This window comes from Elephantulus edwardii, unplaced genomic scaffold (assembly GCF_000299155.1).
Source record: "Elephantulus edwardii isolate Elephantulus edwardi_28Jun2011 unplaced genomic scaffold, EleEdw1.0 scaffold00089, whole genome shotgun sequence".
Lineage (NCBI taxonomy): Eukaryota > Metazoa > Chordata > Mammalia > Macroscelidea > Macroscelididae > Elephantulus > Elephantulus edwardii.
The window spans coordinates 11458490-11467927 of record NW_006399839.1 but is presented as its reverse complement, the minus strand read 5'-3'; the positions used below and the strand labels follow the sequence as shown (position 1 = coordinate 11467927).

Here is a 9438-nt window from a genome sequence, read left to right as displayed (position 1 = left end):
CTCCAGTCCCTTCCAAGTTAGGTAGTGATTTACAAAATCATTGCTCCTGTGTGCTGCATAGTATTCCATCATGTGAATGTACCATAATTTCTTAATCCATTTGATTGTAGTTGGACATTTGGGCTATTTCCATGTTCTTGCGATGGTGAATAATGATGCTATGAGCATTGGTGTACAAGTCTCCATGTGTACCTCGGTTCTCATTTTCTCAGGATATATTCCAAGCATTGGAATAGCTGAATCATGTGGAATTTCTATGTTCAGCTGTTTGAGGAAATATCAAACTGCCTTTCAGAGTGGTTGAAAAGATTGAGGTTGTTAATGATTCCATCTTGCTTGGCTCTACAATCAACACTCTTGATGCTAGGAAAATCTGCTGTCAAGGATCTCTCCAGAGTACTAAAGGTCAGTGATGTCTGTTTAGAGACTAAGGTGCACCTGATGCAGACCATGGTCTTGTCAGTGGCTTGCTGTGCATCTGAGTGCTGGACAGAAGAAGAATCGATGCCTTTGAATTTTGGTGCTGGAGAAGAACATTGAACATACCATGGACCACCAAAAGAACAAACAGGTCTGTCCTGGTGAGGATAAGTTCAGTTTTCCCTTTGAAGGCAAGGATTTTGAAGCTCTGTCTCACATACTTTGGGCAAGTGACCAGGAGGGACCAGGCCGTGAAGAAGACGCCATGCTTGGAAGGGTGGAGGGACAGTGCAGAAGAGGCAGAAACCTGGATGAGATGAATTGACACAGTGACTGTGGCAAGAGTCAGGTGTATCAGAGACAGTGGGGTTGGCTCAGGATGGAGCAGGGTTCAGAGCAATTGTTTATAGGGTTGCTATTGCGTCCTAGTCTACTCAAAAGCACATAACAACAACTGATGTATTAATAATATTAAACCTAACCCATTAATGTAGCTATTTTCCACTTATTTGAGTCTTCTTAATGTTTTTCATCAGATATTAGCATTTTCAGTTTGTTGTTATGAGGTGCCATCAGGTGCCCTGTGTGCACTAGCTCTGAAGCCTGCCCTGTCCTGAACCAGGCTCATCCTCTCTGACAGACCCACTCCCACTTCTCCAGTCACAGAGTCGATCCATCTCAGCCTGAGTCTTCTTCTCTGCACTGGCCCTTCAGCCTTCCAAGCATGATGTCCTTCTCCAAGGACCGGTCTCTCCTGGCCATGTGCCCAAAGTAAGTGAGATGGAGCCTCAGAATCCTCCAGGGAGCAGCCTAGTTTCACTCCTTCCAGGACAGGCCTGTTTGTTCTCCTGGCAGTCCACAGTAGTTCAGTTAGTATATAACTTTATTTTTAAATGTCTTCTTTCTGTTACATAATTTCTCTTTCACAATATTATACACTGCAGGTTAAGTTTCCAATTGACCGTTTCCATACATATCAATCAAAATGACACTAGTTACAGTTTTTTTCACTTGGTGCCAACGTTTTTTTGTGTGTTCTGGTGGTTCCATTTTCAGTACTCTAGCTTCCCTGCCCCCCTTAATCCCATCTCAGTTTTGCTTGGGTTAAATGCTGACTGCTTGGACTCAGATTGGTTTGTGTTTTTTTTTTCCTTCAGTAGAGCAGTGATGTAATTGGTAAGAAGATCCTTTGTCTGCTTTTCTGCTTTCAGGTCACCTCGGGATGGTTTCAGTTCAAGGTTTAAAGAGCATCCGAGGTCACTAGCCTTAAAGAGTTCTCTAGTCTCAGGTAGACCAGTTAGTCTGGCCTTATATATATATATTTTTTTTAAAGTAATTTTCATTTGTTCTGCATTTTCCTCCTAACCATCATCACCTATTAGTATTTGTTTTCTTTTGTTTCTGGTTTTTTGGTTTGGTGTTTTGTTTTTGGGTTTTTTTTTTCATTACCGTCTCACTCTGTTGCTGCTGAGAGGAGAGACCCGCAGTTGCATCTTGAAGGGCTGCTGGAAAGCGTTGGGAACCCAGATGCTCCACATCTCACTAGCACAGAGAACATGAACTTTGCAGGCTGTGTCACGCCAGTTGATTGAGTTATCCCATGTGACTATCATCTTACGCTTTCAAACCTAGAAAACTGATCACAGAAGGTGTGTTTGCTTACATCTGAGGATTATCTGTATAGTCGCGTTTTCGTTTTGACACGTATACCTCCGCACACATACCTGCATGGGCCCAGACACATAGACACTTCTGTTCTTACATGTGATATAACTGCACATGATACACATGTATCTACCTTCGCACGTGCATGTCTTTACTCATTCATATGCAGCCCTAGCTTCTTTTTATTCTTTGTCAGAGTTGTTGCCTTCTTTTCGATGCCAAAGTTGCTGGTACAGGCATCCTTTCCTCATGAGCACTTCTCTACAACAGCACTTACCTTGACCATGCCCCACCCACACCCACATTTGCTGGCACTTTTCCCAGCACCAGTAACAATCTGCTGTCTGGAATGTGCCCCTGCTCTCATCCCCCATGCCCACCAGTGAACACTAGTCTCTTTAGATGTGTCCATTTTTGTCTAATGCTAATAGAAGAGTTTTTGTTTTTATGATGTGCTGTCAACTAAGATTCACAGTGACCCTGTATACAGCAGCTCTGAGCCCGGCTCTATCCTCAGCCAGTCTCACTGTCTCTGACACACCTACCCCTGTTACCCCAGTTATTGTGTCAGTCATTCTCATCCAGGGTTTTTCTGCCCTGTGCTGTCCCTCCACCTTTGAAGCATGATATCCTTCTCCAAAGACTGGTCCCTCCTGGCTACATACCCAAAGTATGTGAGACAGAGTCTCAAAATCCTTGCCTCCAAGGAGTAGCTTGGTTTCACCCTATCTAGCACAGACCTGTTAGTTCTCTTAGTGGTACATAGTTCAAGACTCTTCTCCAGCACCACAACTCAAAGGCATCAGTTCTTCTGTCATCCTTTCTCATTGTCCAGCTCTCAGGCACAGCAAGTAATTGTAAAGACTGTGGCCTGAATCAGGTACACCTTAGTCTCTAGACTGACATCCTTGCTCTTCAGCATTCTGGTGAGGTCCCTGGTAGCAGATTTTCCTGATGCAGTTGTCTTTTGATTTCTTGACTGCTGGTGCCAAAGGTGTTGATTGTGGAGCTGAGGAAGTTGAAATTGTTAACAATCTCCATCTCCTCTCCATCTATCACGATACTGCCAATTGGCCCAGTGGTGAGAATCTTCGTTTTCTTGATGTTGAGCTTTAATTCATATTGCAAACTTCTGTCCTTGGCCCACTGCAGCAGTAAGAGAATATTTATCCTTATGGGCTTGACTTAGTTCAGTCAGCACATGCCCTATGGGTCCTTCCGTGTTAGAATACGTTTTACAGACTCTCTTCACCTTCTGGTTGCCTAGAGTGCCGCTTTGTATCACATTCTGGTGGAACACCTTTGAGCTGTGGCATTGGCAAAGAGTACTGGATGGACTGCCAACACAACAAGCAAATATGTCCTGAAGAAAGAGCAGCCTGGCCAGTCCTTAGAGACAAGGGATGGTGGGACTTCATCTCACGTATTTGGGGCATGTTCTTAGAAAAGGGCATCGTGCTTGGAGAGGGGAGGGTCAGTGAAGAGGAGGTGGACCCTCAACAAGATGGACTGAAACAGTGGCTGTAACGGGGTTCACGAGCGTCGGAGATGGTGAGAATGGCACAGGACGGGACAGGGGCCAGACCCGTTGTTCCTACGGTCACTGTGAGCCGTGTTTGACTCGGCAGCACCTAATAAAACACAGTTCATCTGCGGATGAGAATTTCAGTTGGTCCCCCCCCCTTTTTTTTTTTTTTTTGCTGTTGTGGAGAAAGTGACAATGAACACAGAAGTGTATGTGTTCCCCTGAGCTACTTAGAATGTATCCTCGGGACAGAATCATTCTGGGTTTTGAGGAAGCACCACGCCCAGAGTGGTTTGTGCCATTTTACACTCCCACCATCAGTGGGTCAGGGTTCCAGTCTCCTCCCATCCTTCCCTACGTTTGGTGCCACCTGTTCCTTCTGTTTTGTTGTTGGTTTGTCCATGGCATAGCTTAGCTGGACTCGGGCAGTATCTCCCTGTGGTTTTGACTTTGGCCTCTCTGATGGCTGACGATCATCATAATTTCATGTGCTTAGTGTCTGCTTAGCTGTCTTCTCTGGCGAAGGCTCTATGGCCTTTGAACATTTTATCACTACATTGTTGCTTTGTTGTTTCCTGTAAATTTTAGCACTTGGACACATACCAGATACATCATTTCTGAAGATTCCTCCCCCCTTCTCTAGGTTCTTTTTACTGTTTTGATAATGTCTTTTAATAAACATAAGTATTTTCGTTTTATGAGCCAGGCTTTAATCTGTTGTTTCTATGACTGCTTTGAGTTGCAGAGGCAAAGCTGGAGTCTCTTCACCTCACATACTTGGGGCATATTTTCAGGAGGATTCAGTCCTTAGAGAGAGAGAGAGAGACATCAAGCAGGGAAAGGGGTAGAGGGTCTGTGAGGGAGCGGAAGACCTTCCAGGAGATACGCTGACACAAGTGACCACACCGTGGGCTGAGCATGACAGAGTTCATGCAGATGGCCCCGGACAGGGCAAGGGTCGGATCTGCTCCTCATGGGGTCACCGCGTGTCATCAACTCGATGACACCGAACGACAGCACCAAGGGCCAGTGGTCACCAGCACCATTTCATCTGTTCGTCAGATGCTTTGGTATCTTGTTTTGTGAAGATTCTGCAAATATCCTGTGAACGTTTCATAATTGGGTTGCTTCTGTTTTTCTGTTGGAGTTTTGTATAAATTACAGAATTTATCAGGTATGTCATTTCTGAAGACCTTTTCCCTCTATTCCAAAGGGCTTTTTTACTAGTTTTGATGATGTCACTTAATAGGATAAGTTTTCCTTTTATGAACAAGGTTCCCATCTTCGTTGGATATGGTTGCTGTGGTTCATAGTCAACATGACGGCGTCTAACTCCAGTCAGAAATTTTGTAGTCTTCTAATTGCACATTGGTGGTGGTGGTGTTATCCTTCACTCATGAAAACTACATCCTACAGTTTTCTCATTATGTTTTCTCCCATGAATTTGATGGTTTTAAGTTGGACATTTAGACCTTCTGACCCACTTGGGGTTCATTTTTGGGTATGGTGTGAGTTATAGGTCTTGCCTAATTTTCTTGCAGGTGGGTGTCCAGTGTTACCTGCACCACTTGTCATAGAGCCCCTTTATACGCTACTGGACATGGCATCTTGTGGAAAATCACTTCTCCCTAGGCGGCTTGGTTTCATTCTGGTTCTCAGTTCTCGACCGCTGGTCTACAGAACATGACCTTTAAACGCTGTTATCCTTCACTCACCCTGGAGCTCTGAGAATCAGCCACGTAAACAGTGAGAGCTGACGACCCACCCTCCGTCCCAAAGCCGGTCACCACGAGTGAGCTGTTCACTCTGGACCCTTGTAGATGCCCTGCCAAGCTAGTGATGCCGATTCTGTGCCTGGTCTCCTGTGAAGTTTTTTTAAAATCATGAATTGATGTTGCACTTTTCAGTGTATTTTGGCCGTCATTTGAGAAGGTTATGTGTTTTGGTTTTTCGTCTGTTAATGTGATGAGTTGTGATGAGTGATTTGCAAATACTGAACCAGTTATGTGTTCCTGGAGTAACCAAGCCCCTTGCTTCACCTGTGGAATTTGATTATTTTAATGTTGTGGGATTCTAGTTGATGGCATTCTGTTAAGGATTTTTTTGCCTATTTTAGTTTGGAATATTGTTCTACAACTCCCCTCCCTCAGCTGTTTTGAGCTATATTTGATATCAAAATAATAACGTTCTCTATTTTCTGAGACAGTTTCAGACTCCTTCAAGGCCCTTCCTTTCACTGCCACTGCCATTGCCACCAAGGAATTACCTGTGGGTTTAAACACAGAACACAGAAAAGACAAATGAAGTTTTCCATTTTAAAAGGGAAAAGGTCTATGAAGGGTTTCCCTTCGCTCTCTGGACTTCTGTCGGAGTGTGCTGCTGGCCCCGCTGCATTGTGGGGAGAGGTCAAGTCTATCTAGGGGGCCAGGGGGGAAGAATGAGGCACTCACAACCGATCTGGTGGCACTTTGAATTCTGAACCCTGCAGGTTCGTAGCTGTACTCAAGGGAACAGCTCCCTGGCAGGATATTGCATCCAGCACTCAGTGACGTTTGTTGAAAGACTAAGTGAATGAGAGCTCAGGCAGCAGGTCCTGACCCCTCTCCTAAGCACAAGACCCCCCATGTCTGTGAGCCTCCTCCGTGCCTTCCAGAAGGACTCAGTCATTGCCATCAAGTCAGAACTGACTCATAGCATACCCTCCAGAAGGTTTTCAGAGACTATGAATAACAGAGATTGCCCACCTCTCTCCTCCAGAGCTGCTGGTGGATTTGAACTGGTGCCTTTAGGCTAACCGCACCACTCCCTACAGAGGAGGCTGCAGGTGGGGAACGGAATCATTGAATGGCCCATCTGCACACTTCTCATCTCCGCCTCAGCGTCTTGTCTGCACTCTGGCTCTGTCCTGGCTGGGCCTGGGCCTCTTCCTCCCAATGCCAGCCCGATTGCCCCCAGCTTCCCCTCCGCTGGATCGCAGCGCCCTGCTCTGCTCCCCTCTGTGTTTGCTCAGTGCACAGTGGCTCTTCCCAAGTGATTCCCCATCGTCTCCATTCTCCACCCTCAGCCTTGCCTCTGTCATCTGGTGCAGTGTTGTTGTGATGTGCCATCAAGTAGGAACCAGCTCATAGCTGGCCCTCCAGGGGGGTTTCACAAGCAGTTAAGTGCACAGGAGGAGATTGTCTACCCTTCTCCCACGGAGCAGCTGGTGGCCTCGAACCGTGTGCCTCTGGATTGGCAAGAATAGCTCCCTACCACTAACCCACCAGAGCTTCCTAGGTCTCTGGAGGGGGCTGTGAGGGCCTTGAACGGGGAGGGTGCGTGCCTCGCTGCCCAGCCCCATGAGCTCCCTCGTGACATGAGCAATAGCCTCATCAGGGTGTGTGACCAGTTCTGACCAGAATGGGCTGTGGGCTGGGTTGCTGTGAGGACAGGGCGAGATGCCCTTGGGCCCACTGCTCTGTGGGCGACCACTGTGTGAACAGAGCATCCTTTATCCATGACTCCTGTCTGCTTCTCACTTGGTGCTTTGAGGAGCAGGAGGCAGCCTCCCTTAGTGTGGGGTTCTGAGGGCGCAGGCTGCGCTGACAGCCCCATGTAAGATAAACCACTGGTGCCCGCCCATCCTTCTCCCTCACGCGGCCCTGACTGACAGGCAGATTTCTCCGCACAGAGCAGCCCTGTCACAATGGGTGATGGATGTGTCCCTGGCCAGGGCCGCTTGTGGAGTGATATTTACCAGGGTATCTGGGAAGGGCCTCAGCTCCCATGGGCTGTCCCCAGCCTCCCCCACCCTCCTTGGGTGTGGAGAGGAAGAGACCTGAGCCATTCTCAGGGTCCCAAGTGGACCCTATGGTGGGGTGGGGATTTGTTTAGACCGTGGGAAGTGCCCTGGTTTACCTCACTTCCCACGTGAGACCACCAGCCAGACCCTGTGGCTCTGGTCCTGGCATTTGGTAGCACCAAGGGAAGCGGGTGCCAGCCTCCCCAGGAACTGGGTTCTGTTCTGCCTCTACCACTTGCAGCTCCTTGTTCAACCCCTGGCTTTTCCGAGCCTCAGTTTCCTCAGATGTAGGATGGGATGGGATAATGAGTCACGCCACGAGGTTAGAATGAAATACGGGAATATATTTTAAAAATGTCTTTACACATGAGCTTTCCACTCATTCAGCAGCCCCCATTGGACACTGTGTGTCAAGGACTGGTCCAAGTCCATGAGGCCAGGGAGACAAGCAGGCCTGTGGTCATCACCATGGGAGCAGCTGCTGAAGCCCCATGTCTGGGTGGGCTCCGTTCATAGAGTCACACGGCTCCATGCATGACTCTTCTCTGGGCCTTCAGCCCCTCCGAGTCCTGCCCAGGAATAGGGCTTGGACCCCGGAAGGCGTTGGTGGAGTCAGATGCTGGTACCTAGTGACCAGGTGGCATCTTGCTGAGCGTTAGCGTGTGTGTCCCATCTGGCTTTGTAACCTCGGGTGAGCGGCCGTTGGCTTCTCTGCCACGTGACCCAGATGGCACAGTGGTCTCCAGTCTGGTGGGTTGAAGCCAGTCACGTTTTCCTTTAACCCAAACCTTGGTCCTCTGAGCCCCTTCTCTCTCAAAGCCCCTTATCTGGCCCCTGAGGAGGGCTTCTGGGTCTGCCAGGCTGCTCTTGGCCTCCACCGATTCTGGTCAGCTTGGGATGTGGCAGCATTACGAGAGGTTGTCCTGTGGGCGGGGGGTTATCTAGGTTTATCACTCAGCATTTCATCTAAGTCTGAACGCAACCCTGCTGAGCCGGAACTGCCCCCCTCAGTGGCTTGTGAGGCCAGTTTGTGGGGACCCTGCCAGGCCCTTCCTCCTGTCCTCTGGGACATCACCTGGCTCTGCCATCCCCTCCCCTCCCCTCATTTGTATCATGGTGATGTGTCAGAGCATGCCAAGGTAGGTCTGTTTTAAAGCCCATTGTAAGATGTCCCTGTAGAATCTGACACAGGGGAGACCTGAGCTGATTATTTCAAAACTGGTAACCTCCTGCTGAGCAGAAAAGTGGGGTCCCCGTCAGCCATGTTCCTGTGCGTCGGCTCTGCAGTAAAGCTCGTTCACCCGACTCCCCTGCCCGGCTGTGAGGGGTAGGACATGTGGGGGGCTGGGGGCTGTGCACCTGTGTGGTTGGGGGTGTGTGGGGTGTGTGTATGTGTGGGAGTGGGGGTGTGGTGTGGGCATGGGTGAGCCCGGGGTATGTGTATGTGGGGATGTGTGGGTGTGATATGTATGGGGTATAGGGTGTGTATAGGGGTGAAGTGTATGACTGGTGTGTGTGTGTGTGAGGTAGAAGGTGTCAGGGTGTAGGGTATATGTGTGTGGTGTGGTGTGTATGCGTGCTGGGTGTTGTGGGGACATGGGGATGGGGGGTGGGATATAGGGTGTGTATAGGGGTGGGGTGTATGTGGGGTGGTGAGGTTTGTATGTGTGGGGTGAGGTGTATATGCGTGGGGTGTGGGGACATGGGATGTGGGAATGTGGGGGGATATAGGGTGTGTATAGCGGTGGGGTGTATGTAGGGGTGAAGTGTATATGTGTGGGGTGTGGAGTATATGTGTGTTGGGTGGTGTGGGGACATGGGGGTTTATGTGGGGGTGTGGGGAGATATAGGGTGTGCATAGGGGTGGGGTTTATGTGGGGTGGTGAGGTTTGTATGTGTGAGGTATGGGGACATGGGGGTGTGGAGATGTGGGGGGATATAGAGTGTATATGGGGGTGAGGTGTATATGTGTGGGTTGTGGGGACATGGGGGTGTGGGGATGTGGGGGATATAGGGTGTGTATAAGGGTGTGGTGTATGGGGGGGTG

The 9438-nt window shown here is 48.9% G+C and overlaps 1 protein-coding gene across 1 annotated transcript in view; it reads left to right on the top strand.

The window, feature by feature from the left end:
- Positions 1–9438, top strand: part of TTC28 (tetratricopeptide repeat domain 28) — a 744609-nt gene that overhangs the window by 703565 nt on the left and 31606 nt on the right. The gene's annotated exons all lie outside the window — the stretch shown is intronic.